A 27,082-nucleotide genomic window follows, 5' to 3' on the forward strand; every position below is an offset into this window, starting at 1 on the left:
GCTTTAACTTGCTGGGCCCTCCAACCACATGTCATAATAGTTAGCGGAATAACAAAGGGGGGCTAAGACAGTGAAACAGAGGTCATAGACAAACACGTAGCACAATGATGACACCACCACAACACTGGACAAGCACTGAAACTAAACACACACAGACAACTTAGAAATTTGGGGAAATGGTTTAATATTGGAGACAAGGGCAGAGAACACCGCACAAGAACAAACATCTACCAAAAGTAATCTATACTGTCCAAACTACACACATTGTGACAAAACAGTAAAAAACCTATAACTACAAATAATTTACTTAACACATTATATAGTGACGTGTATAAATGCCTAAAGCTTCAGCTGTACAGACTTCACAGCAACAAATGACACTTACCGCTTTTGAGGTGAAGTGGCACAAGCAGAGACCCACAGTTATGTGCTCAATTAACAAAACATAAACGAACACTGAAGTGATGCATAAGCAGTATGTGAAAATCAGGGTTGTTTGTGTAACTCAAAAGTCAGAACAAAACTGTCCTTGTTCCACATAGATGCCAAACCCGGGGACCAGTAAAGACAAGGCCACAGGAAGAGGCCAGACATTTTTTTTTCCAATATAGAATTTTTCCTTTAATTTCCAATATAAAAACGATCCACCGGTACAAAATGTGTTAGTACAACCAGCTGTAGAAAGAGGAAAGCCTTATATCCAAGATAATTTGTTATGCAGGCAAAAACACCAAAATGCAATTCCTTTGGCTTTTCTCAAAACACATGTATCTATCAAAATCTTTGAAGGATAATAAAACTATCAGATTACATACAAGCTTAAATGTTACAAAGGAGAAAGAAAAGACAGGACCTTTATTCCACAATATCCAAAAGATGCAAAGCGACTACAAATTTGATTTGAAAGCACTTAAGAGCACCAGAAAAGGACACAGAAACAAACCATACAGGTTGAGTGTTGGGGATGAGAAACTTGCAACTAAATTTCATGACCCGTTTCAATATTGTGCTTTTATATTCATATATGACAGCTTAAACAAAAGTATGGGTCACATGTCCACCATTCACTTTACTGGTTGATTACTTTTAGGTTATGTTTGAAAATTATCACATTACACAATAACTAGTATGGTATAGGACACTAATGTTTTTATTCTCATGGCACAATGCTGAAGGGTGTCTTTAAAATCAGATTGTTTAGAGCAAAAAAGGTCAGACGCATGGGTCAGTTCCATTGCTTCCTTCAACGGTGTTTGTTCACTTATTCTAAATGTAAGAACATGACATTGAACCGAGGCGTATTAATGAAAGCCAGATTTATGTTTTAATCCCAAATTCATTATTTGTTAAATCACTTGAAAAGAACATCTACAAGAAAAACACTGAAAAAAGTAAAGGTTCACAGATTATTAATAATAATAATAATAAAAAAAACTTCAGTGCCCCCTTTTTCATAGGGATTCAGCTCAAGTTCCTAATACTAGCAATACCTTCTAGGCAGTTACTCCGGAGATTATGGCACTTTGTATTTTAACTTAACTTTTGCACTATATATGAAAACAAATAACTAAGTACTGAATACACACACCATTTATTTCAAATACAGGAAAAATGTCATGCATTTGTGGTTGTGAACACATTACACTCTATATGCACATCTCAAAAAGTGCACATACCCCTTTCTTTCCTTGTGCTGGGATCATTTATTTTTCATTCTTTAATGATGATCATTCCCCATTTTTGATGTTTTAGAAGTCAAACCACTGAAGAAAAAAAAAATTATTGTGTAAGTGTTATACAACCAAGTTATGATTTGAGGGCAATTTTTTTTCTTTTCATTTCATCCTGTTGCGTCTGATTCTGTGGTCCCAGAGAGAGAGAGAGATCACAGAAGGTCCATGAAAGATTTGCTTGTTTTCTAAACATAAATTAGTTTCCCAGACACAATAGACCCTGAGTGAATGCCATAGTGCCACAACTTTCACTATAGACATATCCTGATAGAATGCAGACCGTGGGGGGCACTAAGAGGGTAGGGCTGGGCACTGTGCTATGTAAACTGCAAGTTTTTTTTTTTTTCAGATTCAAATGGAATGCTTTGGTAAAATATCGGTTTTGGAGGTTATCATCATGTTCCTCATAACATAGCCTATTCCTCTGGCTTGGGTTTATAGCAAAGAGAAATTAAAAGCTATTTAAGGCCTACTGCTGTTTGCCAAGAAAAATCATCTGAGAAAAGGTGTGGCGCTCATGTGCGTGTATGTAAACATTAATTTCTGGCAACCAAAAAAGTATGTGCAACATCCTAAAAGTGACCGATGACACCATAAACTGAAACACCTCAAATCCTGTGACAAATCAACCAGGGTTTCTAACACCTAATGTGCTCTAGTTTGTCTGTCTGTCTGTACACCTCTGTATAGCTAGACAATTGCGTACCTCTGTGCCTGAACAACATTTCATGTGTTCTCATGGTTATAGAGCTGAAGAATACAGATGAACCGTCTTAGAAGAACTGTTTATATGTGAGCATGCTTCAGTGAAAACCTATGTTGACTATGAGGAAAAACAAGAGACTTCACATCTGTATGTAAATGGGAGCACATTTAACAAGGGAGGTTTAAACATGTCCATCCCTCTTAAATGACATGCTTACTGCTATTTCCAAACTTCATCTCGCAAACATAAACTGTTCATAAACACAGAGAAAATTAAAACACCCATGTTAGACCATATAAAAGAAATGCACTTGAATTGTTGGCAAACCATTTTCTATATAAATCTCACATTTTTGTACAGAGATTTACACAGTAAGAAGAAATTGAAACAAAGCACTATCGATTTAAAGACAACTAAAAATAAAAAAGTTCACAACAGCAATAGCAGTATCGGTAGAAAGCCTTATTTTCTCTAAGAAAAAAAAAACCAAACAAAAGAATTCAGCTCTCTGTAAAACACAACACATTGGAACATCACATACAAATTAAGTGAAATTGTTAAATCCAGACACCATTGTTACTGGGGCAGTTAGTATTTATATCCTAATATTCTCCTTTATTTCACATCTCCACAGTAAAAATATAGGTATTCTAGTGTGCATTTAAACCACAGATTGTCTAGTTGTGAATCAGTTCTAGAAAAAAGACTATTGTAGGTAGCACTTTCCCCAAATGGGCGAATCTTTTCATTTAAAAAAAATGTTCTGTGCCTTCATGAGAAAGAAATATCCCAGTAAACCTAAGTATTATTTTTCCTTCTGAAGAGACGATAGCAATGGCCTTGGTCAAAGTATGACAAATTCAGATACTAACCTTCCCCTCTCTTAAAACTGCTCAGTGTATTTCTTAAGCCAGTGAACAGTATTGCTAGTGGCATTAGATGGTTTTGTGCAAATCCCTGTATTGAACGTTCAAGTTTACTAAGATCTGGGATTAAAAGAAGAAAAAGAAAGAAAGAAAAAAAAACCTCCCCCACAGATTTTTGTTGTTGTGAAATCTGTTTACAAAAATCCAGTCTTCTACAAACACAGGTTAGATTTCAGACCAGCGAGATGTGAAATTAAGTTACATGCAAAACCAGACCAAAGGAAAGCATAAACAAAAATGAAAAATAAAATGATAAATCACATAACATCTGAGCATCAGTAGACAGAAGCCGGGCAATGACTGAACTTAAGAGAGCCGTCAGACAATGATGTGGTGGTGAGGCCAAGGGTTTGTTTTTGGTTGGATCTGAGAGTCATGGAGACATGCTAGAACAAAGATGAGCAAACAGGGATGGAGGTTTCTTCTGAGGGAAGAAAGCAAAGAATCAAGAAGAAAGGAGGGGAGTGAACACAGAAAGGAGGGGACATAAAAAAGCAAAGAACAGGTGGGAGAGAAAGAGAGAGAGAGGGAGAGAGAGTTAGACACATTGCGACACAACCACACACAAAGATAAGTACCTGTGCACATCTTATTAGACTAAACGCACAACAATGAGATGTAAAAGCACCAAGTAGCAAGAATGAGGACAAAGCATACTGAGGATGTCTACATTTCCCCTATAACAGTGGAAAAGAGCCTACAAGTGCATACATAGATGAAGGCATGCACCCAGCCTACATTATGCGGGACAGAAAATGATTTGGGGAAACTGGACATAAGCTTCAGTTGGTAGCAAACATTTAACGGCTGACAGAGGTGGCAATGCGAGTGAACAGTAAGGCAAAGCAGAGTGACCGCGATTAAAGATGAAAGGCCATGCTTGGGCCTTGGAGTATGTGATTGTTTTTATTGTTGCCAAAAGAATAATAATAATAATAATAAAAAAAGTCAAAGAAAAACCCTCCCCAAAAATCTAAAGAAAAAAAAAAAAAGAAAAAAGGAGTCCACTCAAGAATTGGAAATACTGCAAGAGTCCAATTTGAGGCAGTGCATTTTTGTATAAAAATATACATTGTATTCTTTTTGTTGTTGTTAAGAAATCAAAATTTCAAGCCAGCAAACACACTATTCATCTCTACATACAAACACACATTTTGTTCAGCTTCAATTGAAAGGAAGAGTGAACTCTAAAGGAATGAGCATAACATTTCTTTGGGCAACAAGAATGTTGTTGTGCCATGAACAAGTCTTTGACTTGGTTAAGAAGAGTGCAAAGGAGTCTTCTCTAAATCTTAATACTGTACATTCAGTACATATTCAGTTATCAAGCATATAAATGAAAACCATCCAAACAGAAATCACACCAAAACAGAAATTGTATGACGAATGTAAAAGAATGGTCATTTTCATACTCTGTATTTCATTCACAGCTAACTTTATATAGATTAAAAAGAAAGTGGACAAAGAAACACATGATTAACTTTCATGTCCAATAATACCTCTAAGACCCTACCAATATATACAGCAGTCTGCCTCTGGTGCATCATAGAGGACTTACCCTTGCAGTGCTAACTTGACAGCAAGGGGGCGAGGTCCCCTGATGACATCAGTAGGGCTTGCTGTCATTCTTGGATCGTTTCAGCTGCACCTTCAGCCTCTTCATGCCGATCTGGAAGCCGTTCATGGACTGGATGGCCGCCTGTGCTGAAACCGCATTGTCATAGCTGACAAATCCTGAAAAAAATAAAGAATGGTGTTGGGAGAAGGTCTAAATCTTAGACTTAATTTCAAAAGATGACAAATAACGACAACTGATTACAGTATGAAGGAAGCAAAAACACTGGCTGAGGTGGTACACGTACCAAAGCACTTGCTCAGATTGGTCTGTTTGTCGATGAAGACTTTGGCAGATACCACATTTCCAAAAGGCATAAACATCTGCAGGACATCCTGGTCCCCAAACTCCTGTGGCAGGTGGTAGATGAAGAGGTTGGCTCCTTCAGGCCCTGGATGGAAGAGAAATTAGGCATACGAGATGTAAAAGATGTTCAATTTGATGTGCCATATCCTAAAATATGACTATGAAATACATTTTGAACTACAACAGTATGCAATTGAAAACATTTACATTAAGTCAATTAGCAGAGGCTTTGGTCCAATGCAAAGTACAAGGGAGAGAACCATCAAGCTACGAGCAGTAGAGACCTAGTGTAACAATAATAAATAGAATAATAAATAGAAGTTATGGACTGGTTGCCTTACCCTCCTTCTGGCTTCCAGCAGCCCCCTGCTGCAGCAGAGACTGGTTGTAGAGAGATGGCAGGGCCGAGGCAGTGTACTGCTGCATCCCTGAGTAAGCTTGGGTGAGGGCATCCATTGTACTCGCTGCTGATCATTGTTTAGACTTGAGCCGCCCAGTCCGCCATTAAGGGCAGCCATACCTGGGTGAGGAGGAGGAGGAAAGTATTAGGACAGGCCCCTTAAAAAGCACAGCATATGGTATGTCAGCCTAATTACCAGGGAGTGATGTGAAAGAAGGGCTGGGCGATATGGACCAAAAATCATATCCCACTATTTTTATGCTGAATACAGACACGCGATTTGCATTCCTATTTTCTACAAAGACGGCAAAATGATCAGTTGCCTCCCAACGCCACTGTAGTGACAATGTTTTGCACAAAGTGATTGAACAGCATCAATAGTGCATATAGGTTTTGATTTCACATACATTTACACATACACAGCATTTATGTTATATGCACAATATGATGATCTGTTCTTGGGAAAATTTACATATATTTATTTACTGAAGTGTCAGCAGCGAGCACAGGTTGTAAACACGCCAACAAGAGGGGAAAACTATGTAATCATAACCCAGTGTGATTATAATCTGTCATTCAACACGTATACAAATTCACCTAACCACTGACAGAATTAGTAGTAGACAAAGCACCAGATTGCTTTTGTTTTGTCTGCAGATGATATGCTAGCACTAAACCGAAATGCCTTCGATAAACACCCCATGCAAGTGAATTGGGCAAAACCAGATTTATTTCATTAAGATATTTTAGCAGTTAGCAGTGGCGGCTGCTGACATTTTTTTGAGGGGGGGGCGCAGTTAGGCGGCGCAGTTATAGCTCTTCACAATGAGAAGAAAACTGGTTTTGAGTAGAATATTTGCAGTGATGGGCAATCTACGACTCATAAAGAAGTAGCAAGCTAAGTTGCAAAAACCTGTCAGAGTAGTTTGATACATTATTAGCTACTTTCAGTTAAACAAACTGCATGCCAAGTCAATGCAATTTTAGTGATCAACACAACTGTCAGTCAGATAAAAACGGTAAATGAAATTCAATCACCTGAACTTGTGTTCGTATGTTTGTGTTGGATGTCATTACGTTGACAGGAACTTTTTCTTTGGATTACAAAGGCATTTGAAAACAAATATAGTTTCACTCGTCTGGTCTAAAGTGACGTAGCCTACTTTTGAAGGTATGGCTGTGGAGTCAGGTCCTCAAACGCAGATGAAAACAAATTAATGTAGAAGACCTCCGCCTCCCTTCATCTTTTGTCTAGTTCGTGCGTTTTCGCAATTCGACCCCCTGAGCAGACAGCACGGACTTTGTACTTTATTTTATTTGAACTTTCATCATCTCTAGCTGTATCTGAATATCAACAGCATTCTAGTTATCCGGTTGTCTAGAATCTGCATGCAAACTACCCATTTAAAATTAATTCATTTTAAATTTATGAGCAGCGTCTGTTGTACTTGAAATTACGATACCTAGCTTTTCACCAGTCTCGACGTGACGTGACGTACTGATTCATTTGTCTGTTTGATGGCTGCAGGGAAGCCTGTTATGTATGAACATTAGAAAGGTCCAGGATACATTAGCTTTCGAGGACACTACTGTGCTACTTGATCAATAAAAGAGCTTACCTACTGAAAAGTTACTTGGTTTTGTAAATGGCAAAGTTACTGCCAAGCTACTGACAAATGTAATTAAGCTAGTAGCATCGCTACAAGCATTACTCACTGAACAGCCCGCTAACCAGCTCCGGTCGAGGTACGTCCTCCCGCGGTCAGTGCTTAAATCCGTACATTCTGGTCCCATGTCTTTTAGTCTCTTCTTATCGACATCTAATCGTCGATTAAAAGGTGTGCCACGAATAGATTTCATTTTCAATAGATAGAGTTTTCATTCGCCATACTCTCAGATTAAAAGTATCTGCTAGCTATGCTGCTCCTGTAGATATGTGATATTTATGTCTGATGTGAGTGAATCACAAAACGTCTCTGATTGGACAGTCCTGTCAGGATGTTATAAGAAACCCTTTCATTGGATGTGGGCGCAAGTGAAGTGCGCCCATGGCTCGAACTGTCATCCGCCAATGAGAAGCTGTCCTTGCTCAAATGTTCCTGCCCCTTTTTTTGGCTTCCATAGACTTCCACTTGGCCGGCACCCACAGGGAGGAGTGGCTTCTCTCAGTGATAACGAATGGCAATATATTATATTTGGTCACATTTAAGTGGTTTTTGACAGGGGCTTACGGTCTCCGGCACACATTTAACGCTTTAAAACAGTACATTTCTTATTAAATTATTTGATATATTTTTTTTTTTTCCCATCTCAAAATTGTAGGGTGGGCGGTGCCCCAGCGCCCTCTATTGACGCAACGCCACTGGCAGGTAGTGCAACTGCCCTGTCTTTTGGAGAAGCATCTGGATTTAGAAAGGTCTAGAGTTGCTCTATTATAACGTCAAAATTGTGCCATGCTGTGAATGAAGTTAGGCACCAGCAAGCGGTCTAATAAGCCAACTATTAGCTGGTGAAGCTAAGTTGAAAACCTTTTGTAGCTATATTTTCACCAAAGTTAATGCACTCACTTTTGTTACGATGCCATCAGACACAGAAAATTCAAGCCCAATTTCCGATAGCAATTGAGTGCCTCCCTGACTTAACTACTGTGGTAGTTGACATTATGAAAGAGACGGCTATATTCTAAGCAGTTTTATGGTGGCGAATACAAACAGGGAAACAGTATAAAAAGATACAATTGATATGCAAATGGGTTTACAGACGTAGCTTCACTTGGAAAGGTTCAGTGTGTTTGCTTACTGTTCACATTCCCTTGGAGGGCGCTTAGGTTGCCGAAACCCACTGATCCCCCGGTAAGGCCCTGCAGGGCCCCCAGAGATGCCAGAGAGCTCATAGCTGCGCTGGTGTTGCCTGCACCTGGCGGTTCAGGGGTGAGAAGAGCGAGATGAACCATGCATTAGAACAAGAAAATAAAACAACTAAACCTAACACAAAACATCTACAAAAACTATTTCTTTGGTTGTATTTTGTGGCCAAAAAAAACAAACCACACTTAAGAGTTTTTTTTTTTTGGAGACACTTGTATTGTATCAAATGTTAAGTTCTAATGAGCCACATTTCCCCCTGGCCCATAGGCAAAGTGCACAGCACACAAGACCACACAATGGAGTGAAGATATTTTGTGTACCTTGGCCACCCAGACCTGCAAGGCCACCTCCGTTGGATGACATTTGGGAGCTGGAGGGGTTGGCTGAGACCTGGGCAGCAGCGGCAGCTATCGTGGCCAGGTTCTGTAGCTGCATAGCACTCATACCTGAGATGGGCAAACAGGACTCCCTTAATCTTATTTTCCATGGCAGTACATCTTAGGCAAGCCAAATTAGTAAAAAAAAAAAAAAAAACAGCAATCTTTAACACACTCTTTATAATTTACACACATCTTCCCAATTGTAGACCTTCATTAATCCTGTAAACATTTATATTTGCCTGGAAATTGTATGATGAAATGGTTGCCATGTTACAAAAAAAGGATATTGGTTCCGGGGAAGACAAGGAAATTGTCACTTAGCAGGGTGCCGTCACTCAATGTACATTGGCAACATCAACAACAAAAACAAACAAATCTGACTCCCAGGTCGTTTAGTTTCTAACTGGCATTACGGAGCTCACTGGTTCAAAAGGCTTTACAATCAGGGTTCACATTCTGCCTTAATCCATGCGACTCACCACCAAGTTGCTGCATGCCGCCAAACTGACTCATGTTACTGGAGGAGGTTGCCTGCTGAAGCAACTGCAAAAGGAAAAAAAAAATATTACCATGACTGCATAAAATACTACACGAAACGTCCATTTCAATACAGTCAGAGCTGTCAAACCAACTACGTGACAAACCCATTATTAACATTGGGTAAATGATCACGCATGACTATTTTACACTACAGAAACAGCCTGCTCTTACTGCCAGGTACTGTGGGGTGAGGCCACCGAGGCCTGAAAGGTTCCCCCACGTGGAGGTGCTGTTGAGCTGCTGCATCTGCTGCAGCTGGTGCTGCAGACGGCGCTGCTCCTTGTCCTTCTGGGTGTCGGCAAATTTCACCACCATGGGAGAGGTACAGCCCTGCTGAGAACAAAACGCATCCCGTTTAGGACACACAAAAACACCACTCCAGTATTGTCATGGCTACAAGTGATGTACGGGTAAAAAAAAAAAAAAAAAAGAAAGCTTTACAGTAATGAATCAGCAAATATGACCTGTAGCTACATAAGACTGTATGTGGTATAAAAATCATTGCGGTCCCTTGTTGTGGCAAAACATTACATCATAGCCACTTTGTAAAGACCAGCCATGAGACCAAAATGCAGCCCAAAGCACAGGCTGATCTCACACATACACAAAGTAGTGGAAACCAGGACATTTACTGAGCTAAAAATGGGGGGGAAACACACAACACAAAAATGTACACGATTTTACAAACAAACACTATTGAAAGGTTCAGACAGATACAAAAAGGAAAATCCCATCACAACACCAGTATTTATAAGTACTGTTATTCATCAGGCACGTGTCTGTCAGGCACACATTTGGAAACAATGGACAGGGGCTCGTCACCACTTCCCTACTGACGTCCATGCTCACATGTGACACTGACTGCTGCAACAGACTAGAGATTCAACCTATGACCTACGATCATTGGCACAAAGACTGTAAGGCTAAATCAATAGTTCAGTGGGATAAAATAGGCAAACAAATGTGCCCTAGTGTGTGCGTGCACCAGAGCCAGTTAGATTCCGTTTTTTTTTTGCATGGGTGGCCTAACTGTGCAGATATTGTTTGCCATCTTCGCAGCCAGTGAGTACTCGGAGTGAGAGGTGCAGTTAAGATTAAGTGTGTGTGTTTGAGTTGCAGGGGGGAGGGGATAAAAGGAAGGGCTAAGGGGTACAGTACCTCCATAGTCTGTGAGTGATGCATGGTTTTGATTGCATTCTGTGCCATTGCCCTGGTAGAAAACGTAATAAATGCACAGCCTGTAGGGGGAGGAGGAAGGGGAGGAGGGACAATAGGAAAAAAGAGGAGGAGAGACAAGAGAGAAACAAAAACAAGACAAAGGTTTTGACAAGCCATTATGAAAATAACATGACAAAAACAGAACAGAGAATGGCATTGAAAGCACACAGAGCCGTTCTCTTTGGTTAGCACACAGAGAGTAGACACACAAACACAGTTTACGTCAAGATGTTTGAACGTGATTCGACTGCTCGGCCATTAAAGGAGCAGTTCATAATTTGAATACTCATACACTTTTAGTCAAATTCCTCTAGCTGTCAGTTCCGTGTTTACAATTTTAAAAAAAAACCTCCCGTACATAAACAGCCCTGACTCTGTAAATTAAGTAAACAAAAACACAGTGGCAAGGACGGCGTAATAAACAATCCAGACCAATCAACATGGGGCTTCAGGAGCATGGAATGGTTGGTTGTAATTTGATTGGCTGTTGAGGTCAAATGTCAACAAACTCAAGAAACTGAAGTCAAAATTGAGGACTGCATCTTTACGAGTTGAGAATGTACTACATTTGTCCCTGAATTACATATTAGATGCCGCCTCACTGACAATGAACACTGCAGTAGAGTTTCAAGGTAAACATAAAAGCGACAGTATCTTGCTGTTCTTCCAAAATGACCTCTATAATACTAAAAATGAAATGAATCATGGCTCTAAAATTTCTAAAAGCATATTTTGTTTTGCTCTTGTGAATGTATCATGTTGAAAAGATGCATATACAGGGGGAACAAAGGACAAGACAACATAAAAAAGGCTTTTCAGCATCCACACAGGTTCACAGTGATCAGGGCGCTCTACCATAAAGTGTATTTTCCACAAAGCCCACAGAGGTTGGTGAACACACACAGCTGCTGATGGGAGTGGCCAAATGTGAGCGATTTTGACTAGCAAATGTTTAACTTTCCACCACCAGCAGAGAGAGAAACTCCAATATTCCCACACAGACACAGATAAAAATGGGACGGACTTTGATTTTTATCACATGAGGCAAAAGGCAATCTACAGGGTTTTTTTCCACTGGAAATCTAGCAATGCTTGGGGGGGGTCCAAATATGTTTTGTATCATAACCTTGCTACACTCTGGTACTTAAAAGTTGGGGGACGAGGGAGTTAGAAGAGACACGGCTGTGAACAAGTACGAATGGTATCCGAGGGTTGAGGGGGCTTGTGTTTACCAGATGCCAAAAATAGCCTGGTTCACAAGAAACACTGGTCACAAATCATTTGGGGCATGTCTAAGGCAATCTCAACAATCGTCAGTCTAGTTCAGCACAGCAACACAAGTCAGCCTATGTTGAGAAACAGAATCAAATCAATTGGTGCAAAGCTGAACGAGTCATGAACACTAAAAGTGTGCACTACAAATAAACTATTTTAAACTACAGTTAGCAGTTCCTATAAAAAGAGACCAGTCAGCATTACCAGAACAAACAGGCAATATTTCCAGAGAATTCTATTTTTCTATTTGAATAAGCCAATTCGTTTTCTGCCTTAAAGTAGGCGGTTTTGAGAAGCCCCTTATTTTCCTCCTCACACTGCAACTGCGTAACTTCAATATAATTTCCCATTGCATTTATTTGTTGAATCTCCATCATGCTTTACTTTCTAGGCTGCTGTATGTAACACCCCATCTGAATGGCCTACACTTCACAAATCGCACAGCTCATTTTCACTGACGTTCGAGCCACTGAAATATTCTGAGCCAGTAAGCCTGAATCTTGTCTTTGGACCGTTGCTTCAGTTTAGTAACATTAGTGGGAGAATTTGTGTTGGTTCAGGTTGACATCACTGACACTGCCGCTTGCGCCAGTCCTTTTGTGTTCGTGTTTTTTTCTGAGCAGGTTCCCCTTTAGAATATGTAGTTAAGTCTTAGCCAGCTGCCCATTTTTACATGCCTTTAAAGTTCATATGAATACGTTTTTATATTAAACAGTTTTTACCCAAGGGCCATCAGGCTGCTTAATGGACATGGATACACCACCGCCACTTTTGCCCTTGTCACTTTACATGCACCGTCACTGTCACTTTCATACTACTGTTTGCACTACACTACATATTATGTCACTTACAACTTACTGTTTGCACTAGCAGTAATACCATTTCAGAAATATTGCACTGTAACTCCCTCAGTATGTCTGTAGGTTAGTATAGGTTAATTAGGTTAGCATAGTCTATTATATGTGTATTATATGTTATATGTATATAGTTTAGTATTATATGTATAGGCTGTTATATGTATATTTGTTAGTATTATATGTTGGTTGTTATATGTTTAGCATACTGTATTGTATATTTAGTAAGGTTATTTAGGTGACTATATGTTTATTACAGGTGACTATGTATATTTCAGTGCCCTGTCTGACCATATGTCATTTTGCGCACCTGACAAATAAAAGACTTGTAACTTGTAAAACCGGTCTGCTAGTGAGATATGCTGAAACAGCAGAGGCTTGTAGACAGAGGCAGGCAATGTCCAAGGCAGAAGTCGGTCCATCTGATTCAGCACTATCAGCCAGTTATCCTGCATTCCACACCAATGCAAACGTTGGCTTAATATCATTAGACATAGCTCTAAATGTTTGGGAATGCCCTGCATTATAAAAGAACTAGAATTGGGGGAAGTCGATGAAATGTAAAAAAACCTGCAACGAAATGACAGCAATAGTACTAGAGCGCTCTAGACCAACCTCTTTAAAGGGTATAAGGTTGGGTATGTAAGAGACACTTTTTATTCAAATAGGAAATAATGTTAACACCACATAAATGTGATGGCTAGCATTCCCCAAGTCAAAACAACTCAACCATATCAGGCTAATTAACAGTCCCAAGCTTGACAGTCGTATAAGCCAATCAAGGAATTAAGGATATCAAAAGGCTACTGTATGAGATTCTTACTTTAAGAAGGCATGGAGGCAATTATAAACTGACGGGGCTTTTCAGTCTTCACTTTAACGTGCTAAGCACAGGAGCTGTTTATTTAACAGAAGGCATGGATCTCATTTCATTCCCTGTGACTGTGGCTCTACACAAATCACATGTTTGCACCCTTATATAAATAGGTCAAAATTAAAAACACAGCTTGAGTTGATGTTTGTGTGAGTTTATGGTTAATATTATATAGAAGTCTTTCAGTTAAAGCACACACATACATATGTATGAAATAACATGTGTGTAAGTGTGTGGGGGCATATGTGAACAGAATTTTTCTAGTATGTTTGTGTGGCGTGTTGTTCTGTGGACAGATTTGAGACCACTGTGCGCCAAACAGAATGGTGGTTGAAAGACTGGATGGTCACAAGATGGCAGCTGGAGATGTATGATGAAATAGTGGCCATTTTCCCACAGAGTGAACGAGGAACTGAAACTCACCTCGGCTGGTGCCATCCGGTCCGCGCAAAATTCGGCATTCTTCTACCTGTCCGAATGGGGAGAACATCATCCGAATCTCGTTCTCTCCATACTTTTTTGACACCATGCCGATGAAAAGCTTGCGGTCTTCCACAGCTGGAGAACAAAACAAGACAAGAACTCGCAACAGAAATCCCCACTGCATGTTTATAGCCACATTTAATGTGTACTCCCTGCTATTATGCAGTCTCTTCCAAGATAATTCCCAGAAGAGCAGCTACACTTCCCATTTTCTTTTATTCCAGAATGTTCTTTAGCCCTCCCTCTAGTCCCTTTGCAAGCCCAAAGGCAGCTAAGCTTATCATTTAATCCCAGAAATGAATCAAAGTGATGTGTGCAGTGTACTACAATGTGTACTACAATGTGAAGAAATGTGTTGAAAACCAGATTTTTAACTCACAGTGCTGACGCTCACCGTTAGTTTTGTCAGTGTCGGCAGGCTTCATCTGAATGGGATGATGCATCTTGGAAAAACAGAGGGAAACAACAAAATCAGCATTTCAATAATTGTTGATGCTTTTAAAATCACTTTACCAAAATATGCTTTTATCCCAATTCAAAGAATGTATTTTATATTAATGTACTAATTTGTATTAATGCAAAACCACTTCAGAGCCCTTCAGACTAAGCACCTGAAAAGGCCACAAATATCAGCCATTTTATATAATGCCAGCGCAAATGTAACACTGCTGAACGCCACTCAAAAGCAGCTCAGCACTGCTCTCAGGACTAAGAATAAATCAAAGAGCAAAACTGGCAAAGCGCTTTTTTGGGGGGTGAAACAGGCCAGCATGGAATACAGATGGCCTTCTCAGCATGAGTGTTAACGTCAGGAACACAACAATGCAGCGTTCAAGTTCGCTTCACACCCAATAGAACACTACTGTCTCTATGCGAAATATTACATCATTAATGGATTCTGCAGAAAACTACAATGATTCCTGTGAGAAAATAAAATTGATGTACTACAACTTGGCTTTAGGATTAAATTATGGTGAAATGGAAGCTTTGTGAAGGTTTGTTTCATCCTACATTAACGCATGTTGCTCAAATGAGAAATAATAATATTGGGGAAATAATAGTTAGACCTATCCTCCTACATACAGCACACTTACCCCAGTTAAGGTCTTTATGTTATGCAATGCATTTTGGGCCTCCAGAGCAGCCTTTCTGGTATAAAACGTAACAAAACAGCAACCTGCAAGAAGAAGAGGGCGTATTTACAGAACAGGACTTAAAAATAGATGGCAGAAAAGGAGAACAGATTGGAGACAGTCTACAAACACTTGACAAGACAAAAGTGAAGGGAAGTTTATAGAAAGTATTGCAAATAGCATTGGATATGAACTAGTACAACGCTCCTGATGGGTCACAATTTGAACTCAAATTCAGGTTTAATACAAAGAGATCTGCACACCCAGTGCAGGCAGTAGTGTTTTACATAACGCAAGGGTGCTCATGCACACTCAAAGCGGGGGTGGGGTGGTGGGGGGGTTGCAACAGAGCAGGCAGGAAGAGACGGAACGCGCTCTACATCTTGGCGTCCCAGTTGAATGCCAGTGGCGACTAGGGCTGCCTGTCAGTTGCGCTGTGAAAGTGGAGCACTGCAGAGTCTCTGACCTACATAACGGAGCACTCCATTGCCGCTTCTCCCTGCCTCTCCTGACTGCAGGAAGCGCTGGTGAAGGCAGTACTGAGCCTGTGATTCTTGTTGTGCGGCGGCTTCAATGGCGGTTATATTTAGCCATTTCATCATCAAGATTACTGTGTAGGTTTATATCTGCCTCTGTTCCATGGTTTTATACCATATCTACATACTCAGTTCACACATTAGTCATGGGTCTCAATACAGGGTTATGCATGCATATATGCTAAATATGTGGTCGTCATGGTAACGGCAACAAGGAGAAGAATAGGAACATGTTGTCAATGGAAATTCACCAGCAGAATCAATCTGGATAAAGCGCATGTTATGTGCTACTGCAGTTTTGTGCTGAAAATTATATATAAAAAAAAAAAAACTGCCCTAGCATTGAGAAATTATCCTGAGCTCTACTGCAGGAAGTCACCAGAGGCTTACATCTTGTGCTAAGGTCTTTCTGGTGGCTACGTGCAAGAAAAAAAAAATACATAAAAAAAATAATTCACTTTCTCTGTTTAGTGGGTGGTGCTGATATTTGCATGATGTAAGCTATCTCTTGATCAATTTCCTGTTGTTCAAACCACTGAAGATCCAAAATTAATACTTAATTTGACAACCACACTGTCAAATTAAAAACAACACAGAATCATCTGCCCATGACTTGACAAAAAATTAAAGTACTCGAGAGAAAAACCCAAACCCCTGAAAAACAGGATAACCATTTGCTGTTATATTTACCAGCCGACTGATGACATTTATTTCAGACTACAAGATACTCTTTAGTCCCTTTTCTAAATAGATTAAAGCATATTGACTGCAGAAGCACAGCTTGGCATGGCTTCAGCTTTCATGTGATCTAGCAAAGGTCAACTATGCCCTGGCATCTACGGAAACCCTGCAGCCTGACAGCCATATGAAAGTACTGCAAACACGTGGTGAGGGCCTTGACGCTCTTGGTGTTATGGGCTTCACACATCAGTTAATATCACAACAATAGTACTACACACAAAAAAGACCACTGGCTGTGATGTAGACGGGCAGAGCAAAGATGGGGTCGGGGTGAAATGAAACGAGATGAAAGGGCAAATATGCCAGCTGTGGTAGCAGCTGTGGTTGACATCAGCTAATGTAAGCTTACCTTTGCTTTGGGGTGGGTTTTGAGTACGATCGCGAAGAATGTTGATTTGGTGAATGGCACCATAAGGCTCAAACAGCTCCTTCAGCTCGGTTTCTGTCCAGGCCCTTGGGATCTGCCCAACAAACATCTTGATGGTGTCTGGATCGGGCTGGTCCAACTGTTCTAAAGACCCATTCATGTTGTTGCCGGAGCTGCTGCTGTGGAAGAGAAAAGACGGGATTCAAGTTTACATAACGGTAAAGCTAGCTAGCTAGCTCCTGACGGCTTTTTGATAAAGACACAAGCCTAGATATTTTCTTTCCACCAACTCTTGACATTGAGCTATACTGAAACTGACAATCAAACACAGAGAATGCAATTGCTGGCCCTGACCCCAAAAGCAGCCTTAATATGACCTTAGAGGTGGAGTGAGTGAAGTTGACTAATAAAGACTGATCATACATATCAGACTTACAAGAGGCAATAAAGAGAAAACTAGTTATGAGGGACAGCCATGACATAGCCTTGATGCAGAGACCAGGGATAGCTTTGTGTTAAATACTAGTGTTACAAAAAACACATCGGATAAATCAAACTGTTCATCCACAAAGACAAGGATCATGAAACAAGCGGCTTAAGCAGATACAACTATACAGACCTTGGGGTGCGAGTAATCCATCTTTTACACATAGAGCTCAATCGTTCAGCAGAAACACCAAGATCCTTAAAGGACTTAAATGACATTGCCCAGTTCAAATGCACCACAATGGTCAGATAAAGCCTGGGGTCCTTTTAGTCTAGAACTAAAATATCGCCAAGGGATCAAACGACAGAAACAAGGTCTTTGTAAATGCCCCCCTGAAGATTGGTCCTCTTGACAAACTCAATAACCATATCTGAAGCCTTGTAGAATCCAAACATTTGCGAATTAGATGCTGGATCATATCGTCCTCAGTGGCTTAGTGACAGCACAGGGACCGACTGATGGCTCCCCTTTCCAGAGAATAGTAAACAAAAGGATATTGTTCCAAGGTTGGCAAATGGTATTCACGATTCCCAAAGCAACACAATAGCCCAAGTGAGAGATGCGCGTCATAAACACATTGAAGGCTGCCCCTGCCAGGCAGTAGCCACCAAGATATGTGACACCATTTATCAGGCTCCCCATGGCAAATGTGCTGGGTGAGTGGGTCGAGCTGTCAACGCTTATACCCAACTGTGAGACAAACCTAGAATGCATCACCCTGGAGCGTTCCCCAGGTACGATCATCAATTTCGGCCTTAATTGCGTACATTATCTTTGCCATTATTTCCCTTGTGCAAATAGCTAGGTAGACATGGGGAAAGAGTAATGGTGGCAAATACTACCATGTCAATGAGAAGATGCTAATCTAAGTGTGTTAGCGCTACATAGGCAGACCCTGGCATCATTTTACCAACAGGCCTGAAAAATACATGAAAGGTTCTGAAACCTTGAAATTCACAACAGATCTTAAAAACAATCCTTTGTTCTTTTACCTGGAAATGTGATCCTAGGCAACTATGAACTAGCTCCCTCTCAAGAGGAAATCAAGTAATTTGCGTGTCTGGATTAGTTAACAAATATAGGCTTTTTGCCTTTTTATCTGGGCATGATGAATTGTAACACAGAGTTTTCGATTTAGATGGCATGCACTCAAGAGGAAGACTGAAATTCTGTCTGCCTCTAAACTTTAAAACAAACATGATACATCCTCACCACCTTCTAACAATTAACACATTTCTGGAACACACACTGACACGCAAACCAACACGTTTGTTGCCCACCATAACACGTAACAATATATAAAAAAAAAAATTATAATCCATTAACAGTTTCTCTGATATGCATTTCAAGAGTGGCATGTAGCCTAATTAAAGACTGTCAGTATTTAACGAGCTCCTTCTCAAATTCTTGTTTAACTGTAAGCAAATGACACCTCGTGGCTGGATAAGGCAGGGGGCCAGAACAGAAAGGTTAGGTTACCACCGCTCTCTTACTCTAATCTGGTAGCCTCAGCCCTGATGACAGCCATGGCAGATGACGGTTTCAAAAAGACTGTTGAAACTAAAAGGCATAGGAACACTTGGCTTCACCATCAAACTGCTTACTCCTGTGCACATCTTTAACTCCATCCAATTACAAATTAGAAGTTGGCTCCATCAAAACTGACAAGGTACGATCAGGCCTTCATCATGAAATTTGCATTGCATATCCAGACGTGTAATTTGGCTTCTACTGTAGCGAGCTAGCTCCTTGTCTTAGTGGTTTCCATCGTCAGGTCCTTACAGTGCTAAGGGTTTTTATTTACAATACAAGAACCTCAAAGCAACATTACAAACCAATTTGTACCATCTGACCTAAAACCAGGAAGTAAAAGCTGTTTGTGACTGCTGATGGATCCAAGTTCTCCCTCAAAAAAGAGAAACAAAACTAAATTGCCATTAAATGTGAAATTATTCTAGATTCGTGCTTGAGGATTTGAAGGTCTGCTCTGCAAGCAGTGCTGCGAATTCATCTCACATTGCCACCTGCCGCAAAAATCTCTTGTCCAAGCGGCTCGCATCATTTATGATGGCGCAAAAATGAACAAATGACCCAAAAGATGAAGCAAAAACATAACATGATCCACTTTACACGGACCATGGCTCACAACCAAATAAATTGTGAAAGAAAACCAGTGGGGGCAGGGGGAATACTCGCACTAGAGTTCGGACCAGCAAAGCTGACCAAGTGTGAAACAGCCTAAAAACACACACGTATGCTGCAATAACTGTGAGTTGCATAATTTTCCCACCTCCAGTATGATTATACTCTTGGCATTTTCGTGACCCATCACACATAGACACGGGATGCAGACCACTCTCCGGTTAGACCTAATTTTAGTAGTCTCTATAAAGTCCTCTGAAGTTCACACCAATTAATCTGTTTTATAGCAATGCCTGACAGCTTTGTGCTTGATGCTATGGTGTAAGCACAGGGTAAATTCATGTCTGATTTGGCTACAAGCCTAACAATTAGGAGGGACAAAGCAGTCCACAAGCTCAACATTCTACACACATCTATACACAACCCAAGATCACTACAATGTAAGGATTACACAAACATAACCAAGCTTGACATGGAGAAATTAAATATTAAGTATACACCTCAATATGAAGAGAATATGCCCCTACACTGCAGTCAGTGTAAGCAAGCTTTTAACTTGAGTACTTGAGCATTCACAGACCTAGGTCAGAAATGATTAAACTCACTGCAACCCATTATTGTCCTTGATGTAAAAAGGTTTTAAAGACTAAGAATGTTTTTATTTTTTTAGGTCTAAAAGTTCCTGATCCTAAGATTGTTTAGACTTCCATAACAGTCTTTGTTTTTGCTAAGATACACATTAGAGGTGCAAATCTCCCCTGGCCTAACGATTCGAGTTTGATTTGAACTCCATTTTCCCTATAAACTTCGAATTAAACAGCTGTTTAATAAAAGAGGGTCACTTTACACAAACAAACTCTCCCTTTTCAAAGCAGATTACCTAACAATAAGTCTATGCCTAAACGCTATGCCTATTTTGTAGACTCCTGCATGGTGAATACAACTTCTAGAACAATTAAATTGTTTTCACATTAAAACAAATTAGGCCTACAGGATAAATCGGGTACTGTACTATAGAACCAAAAACATACGGCTCTGATCAAACATGATTATCCATATCAGAAGGTAATATACTGAAATTCATATGTAGGCCCATCTGTAGTAAATACATGTCAAACCCATTGAAAGAACCGTGGATTGTATTTGGCCACTATGACACCGCAGGAAGTGGTACCTAGTAGGCTAAAAGTATTAGGCTAAGCTATGTTGCAGAGCCTTATTAGAGATACGTGCTCATTTACTGATGTGATAAACCATGATCAAACTAACGTGTAACTGGCTAGCATTACAAGACCCAATGGATGTAGTATATATTGCTAGTATCTGGAAGTAAACGTTTCATTCACTGACATCTATGGCGGACTTGGTGGAAAGTTTTTTTTATATATTTCCTGTACTTTGCTAGTGTCGCAAAACCCTAAGGAATGTGTAACGTTACGTAGTGTGCAGCCTAGGTGTGTAGCCTGAACTTCTCATTCCTCATTAAAACTACATAATGAATTGAAATGAGTTTGAAAGAGATGATTAAATTGAATATGCTGGCAGGCACGTTCAATTACGTTGTTTAAAAAAAACCCTCACCCTTACAGCAAACCAAGAGTAGTAAATTGCAGATTAAGGGTGAGCCATAACACAATTTGACTAACAAAATGGCTTTGACGAGATAATGGGAGGCCAAAGCACACCTTGCAGGCAAGTCACCTTAAACAAGGGATGAAGACCATGGTGTGCTAGCCCATAGCTAGACTTTTCTTAATTAAAAAAACAAAACAAACAAAAAATGGATGTGATATTAATAATAAAAAGATGTTGTGTATATATGGTATGGCCTCTTTCGGCATGGCATTTGTGACCAAATTACAGACAAGCCATGAAATAGAGACAACAATATGGCTACAGTGTGATATGTACAGTATGGTTAAACAGATACAAATGTGGAATCATGAATGATGTATTCCTCTTTAGTTTAGTTGGGCTTGGTTGCTACCAGCCCATGCTAAAGGCTATTTTAGGTCTCTAAGCGTACAGTTTGCAGAGGCCTAACTGATTAGCCTACATACTGACACTTAAAAATGATACGTTTAGTTGTGATCACACTTACTTGTTCTGTATGTCAGCAAGTAAAACTAAATCTATTGAGCGCTCAAGCCAACTCTTTGTGCAATTAATGGGAAAAGAAACAGACTGTATACCTGGAAATCTGTTTAACTCTAAAGCTCTCAAGAACCCCGTCTTAGAAAATGTAATGCCCAGGTCATTTTGTAAACAAAAATGTTTCCCTGCCAGCAACAGAGTAACCTAAATAAGCTATTTGTGGCACAGCGAGAAGCCAAATATATTACATATAACAGTTATCTTCTTATGGTCACAACTTTGTAACGACCACGACGTATTCATGCTGCGTTGTGTAGGGAGGCACGTGTTATTAACAGCTGTGGGTTGACTTCGAGCTGAAACCTGAACCCAGCGAATGCAGAGAGCTCCCAACTTTTAAGTGATGAGATAGCTAGATTTCATTACTACATAATCTAATCTGCATTCAAGAAACCACGCGCGTAGTTGTATCCTACATACAAGTAGCGTAAGCCACACCCAAATGAATTATTAAGGCATCATAATAACATGATCCACTATGAACAAAAAGTTTGATAATAAATTGCAACTATGTACATTGCAACACCACTTACAAACTGTAATTGCCTACAGCACGTGCGCATGTGCCCCTCAACCTCCATTATGTGAACCAGATTTCGAAACCCAGCTAGCCAGCTATTGAGGCCAAGTCATTTTCAAATTACCCTACTAAACATAACTTTTAGCATTTGTGTAAGCAGAAACAATTAAGCTAAATTCTAACGCTTGAAACTCGATAAACACTACCAAACGTATTTCCGCGTTTCCAGAATACGTGTATTATGCATCAACAACATTAGCTAGTTAGCTAATTTGGGGAGAATAAGGGGAGGCGGCCGCGCGGGCTTGACATTCATTCGCTTAACCACCGATAGAAAGACCAAACTCTTTATTCGTATGAATTAAACAAGTTACATTTTCTTTAAGTCTATCGGGTATTCTTTTGTTTAAATGATAAACGATACATTTCCTAATAAACACAACAACCTAACCTTACCTACCTCGCCCTTCACATTACCGTTAGCTAGTTCAGCTAACAAGTTATCGATAACAAGCTAGCGTCAAGTTAACTCAGCCAAAAATGTAAACGATACTTCTTTGTGTTCGCACTGAAACGTAAGAAATTACTTTGCAAAGGTTACTCTACCCCTAGCACGTCTTAAAACAGCGTATCGACATCAACTTGAAAGCCACTGATTGAAACATTATTACGAGATCTTGATTGCTAACAAACGTTAGCTACCTTGCACACGTTGGTATATACCGAGCTAGATAGTTAGCCAGCATATTTGAGGTTAGATACGTTTCAACGATAATCATGAATAGCCCCAGTGCCATGCAATCTTTAATTCTAGCGTTAAATTAAGAATATCCATAAAGAATCAGTTTCAAGCAGTTAGCATTATAACGTTAGCCAAAGAGCTAGCAAGTAGAGCGATTGATCACGCTAGTCTCCATGGATAACTTGGGTAACGTAGCTCAAAAATAACGCCACACAAAACACAGTTCGCCTCAGTGTGTTGTTATTAAGTGTAAATGGGAAAAAATACTTACAGATTATCACAGGAACCCATCAATCGACTATCGGCTTTCATATCCGGATGATATTCAAGACTGTATGCAGAAGTCATGGTTGCATGTAGCTAACTAGCTACCACTGTGGTCTAGAAAACACGCGTGACTGTCTCCCCCCGCTTGTGTGATTCAGCTACTGCGCTAGATATGTCATAGAAAGACAGGTGCAAGGCCTCCACTTCACAGCCAAAGATTCAGTACTAGACCCCACTCGCCGCTCTTTCATTGTTGTTCCCTAAATCCTAACCGAAAACGTCCCCATGGCGTAGATGATGTTAGCTAAACTAAATGGGTCAGAAGAATGGCATTTTAACGGAGGCGTGGCTCTGTCTTTGCAAACCATAGGCTACCGAAACACCCATTCTGAAGCCACAAGGGATTTAAATTATTAAAATATTTTTGTTTTACAAATAATATAACGATATTATGCAAATTAAGAGCTTCGCACATAAGACATATTTAATCGTGAGCATTGTGAACAAGGCCTTCAACACAAATCACCATAGAGTAGTCCAAAATAACGTGACACCAACATAAATAAAGGCCTTTATGGTCAATTAGAAGACGCAAGTCAATACGCTGCGAGGGGGTTTTAAGTGGGTGTAGCAGGGGTCATATTACTTTTTGGAAGACATCCAAATACATTTGGTATCTTGTTAAGGACAATCAGCAAGCTAGTTGTAGGCTACAGTTCATTGTTGTGTAAAAGCACAGCACGGATAAATGCAGGGATGTGAAAGCCGCCCCGTTGGCACTGGGGTGCAGCAGTTGAGAGAAAAGACCAGCGGGACACCTCACAATTCGCAACTCACAATAGGGTAATTTCCAATACAAAATATCATAATGTAAATAAACTGGTTGTGCAATCTTACCAACCAACGCATGTTTTGTTTTGTTGCCACACAGGTGTGGCTGAACCTGTAGTCTGTACATTCAGACATTCTATCCTTACCTAATCCTATTTCACCATATTAAACCAACTAATCTCCTTACATTTACTCTTCCTACAGTGAGCTGTTTATGCTACAGCGCTGTTAGCCAACAATACAAGAACCTCTAACCTTCACAATTTCCACATGACCAGTTTTGACACAGATGACACAGAAAATTGGTCATGTGTGAAGTGAACAACATCCTGTTGATTTAGTTTGTGCATTACTTATTAACAGTGGTGTAGTCCAGGGTATACGCAGGTATACGGAGTATACCCACTTATTTATCAGTCAGCATTGCGTATACCCACTTCTAAAAACAGGGCGTTTATCCGTGCTGTATGGGCTGCTTAAAAAAATAAGAGTATACCCACTTCTCCAGGGACCACTACACCACTACTTATTAATGCTACCCATCACATCACATCACACCACACAAGTTCTGCGTTAGGAGCCTACTTGGTTCTTCATTGGTAGGCCTACTTGCGGAAACCAGAGAAGTTCAAACTGTGATGTGAAAGTGCTCAAACTGAGAAGTTGTCTCACCTCAGACCATTACTCAGGCAGTTCATTTCAAATGTTGATGATTATATGGCATCATGATTCAGCCTAACCCCATATTTAAGGACAAAACCCCCTGAGGATAAAACTCAATGACATACTTCAGTTTACTTACAGTGATCCTGACAACTGATAGAAAAAAATGGCATCTTAAAAGGTGATCTAAAAACAGGGAGATATTTTAACGTATAAAACCAGGGAGATGGTTTAACAACATTTTTTGTTACGCTAATCATTTTTTGTTCTCTCTTTTCAGATTAATGATCGCAATAATGCTCCACACAACAGAGGAATACATGTTCAATTTCCAATTGATGATTGATGCCCAACAACAAATGAAATAGGACACACAGAAAGCTTACAGCAACACATCATTGGACAAAAACTAAGACACACAATTATCAGTGACGAGAAACTACGTTCTACCAAAAGGGGGTAAAATGATCACACACGTACCTTAACAGTAAGTCCTCACTTCTCACAGGAGTACAAGATGGGGGGCAACGCATGCTGTCAACATACAAGCTCTTCAGCGAAGCCCGATAGTGGAGCACTCCAAAAGCACTGCTTAGTGTGTGATCGCCTTGAGAAATGGCTCCTTTCTTTGCTGCCCCCCCCCTCTCTCTCTCTCGCTTTCTCTCTCTCTCTCTCTCTCTCTCTCTATGTGGTTCACTACAATAAAGACGCTTGAATTCAGTGCAGTGAAGTGGAGCCCACCCCCTCTGCTGACTGGCCTGGCTGAAATAATCCTTTCTGACAGCTCATCTTGCACTAATGCATTGTGCTGCCTAAAGGCAACCACATCCACAGACCATGAAACCATTTTAAAAATCAATTTGTTTTAGTGGAAAATATTTTCTTATTACTAACACTCATCACTCTTTTTTTAAAACAAAATGTGTTCATTTTCTGTCATTTCTGAATTATTTCTTCATCTCTTTTTACAAGGTCATGTTATCCAACACAGTTTCAGGCAGCATTCAAAATGCTCCATCTTAAAAATATGTCTTTGCATTGTAAAGTAAGGTCCATACACTTAACCTTATTTTCACAAAAAATGTGGCGACACCAAGTGGTAGCTTCAATTCTGACAACAGACCAGCTTCAATAAGTATGTATTGCCAGGAATATTCATGTGCCCACCTTTAAAATGTGGCGGAGGGAGCTGAGCAATGTAATACACTAATGAACCAGTGTCATTTGTAAAAGATTTAACCTTTTTTAATTTTATTTGTAATCATTTGTATTCAATTTTTTTGTTTGTCTATGATCTGTGTGCCTTGACTGTCCTACAAGCATGTATTATCTGACATTATATCTGTTACCCAAAGTTCAAAGCAGTTTACATCATAGAAAGCAGAGCCATTTAATAAGTTATGTGGGGAATCTGCAACCCATATCAAAGGAGTAGCCAATCATTTTTTGTCGCTTTGTGGTTTGTGTTTTTTACAGCTCTAAATAATGAATAATTAATAAATAATTATAAAAATTATTATAAAAACAACTAAAAATCCTTAAAGATGTGGTGATGGTATGCATCTTACTAACAGCTTGTATATAAGCCTGTAATATGCGTAATACTAGTACATTATCTTGTTAAAGCAAGAACAGTTGTAACTAGACGTAACCCTAAAGCGTTACAAAATATGACCGCCGAACTGTTCAGTAGGTTTTGGCACAGAATGAGTCATGGTTGTCAGTGTGTTTGTGTGTTTTTATGTGTTTTGTGTGTGTAAATTGGTTTGTGTTTCATTTTTATGTATTAAAGGAATTATTTGTGCATGCGTACATATGTCTACTGTGTGTGTATGTGTGCATACGAATGTCTACTGTGTATGTGTGTGTATCTGTTGCAGTTTTGATCATGCATTATGGTGTAGTTTTGACCATGTCAGCCAGATATACCTGCAATTACTGATGTACTCATGTTTGCTTTTTCATTTTTAAGTAGGTAGCGCTATACATAAAATGAGTGGTTATGGGATGGGTTGACATGGCCCCTTTAGACAAACATACAAAAAACATGTGGCCCTCCTAAGCCCTACAGTTCTCGGGATATTCGTAGAAAACTGTGTCAGCCCACCTACAGGCCAGATGGTGTACAGTCACATAAAACAAATATATTGTATGGCCCCCCATGGACAAAATTGCACGAAACTTGGCATGCATTCAGAGGGTCTCATAATGATCCAATACTTTCAATTTCGTGCACTTTCGACAATATATGCATAAGTTATAAGTGACTGGAGTTGTGAAGAGTGCATAGGTTGAGGGCCCACGCCCACACCCTTCAAACTT

The 27,082-nt window shown here is 39.9% G+C and overlaps 1 pseudogene across 1 annotated transcript; it reads right to left on the reverse strand.

Annotated features, from left to right (window-relative positions):
• Window positions 1–164: 164 nt before the first annotated feature.
• Window positions 165–25,532, reverse strand: LOC308368239 (CUGBP Elav-like family member 2; annotated as a pseudogene). Its single transcript, XR_013969078.1, has 14 exons — window positions 25,241–25,532; window positions 16,937–17,133; window positions 15,272–15,354; window positions 14,572–14,620; window positions 14,118–14,252; window positions 10,632–10,711; window positions 9,645–9,803; window positions 9,413–9,476; window positions 8,874–8,999; window positions 8,486–8,602; window positions 5,628–5,806; window positions 5,228–5,371; window positions 4,924–5,099; window positions 165–3,789 (listed from the first exon to the last, which is right to left on the reverse strand). The product of XR_013969078.1 is annotated as a CUGBP Elav-like family member 2 (transcript).
• Between the last annotated feature and the right edge of the window lie 1,550 nt (window positions 25,533–27,082).

The sequence above is a fragment of the Sprattus sprattus genome, assembly GCF_963457725.1.
Source record: "Sprattus sprattus genome assembly, chromosome: 7".
Classification (NCBI taxonomy): Eukaryota; Metazoa; Chordata; class Actinopteri; order Clupeiformes; family Clupeidae; genus Sprattus; species Sprattus sprattus.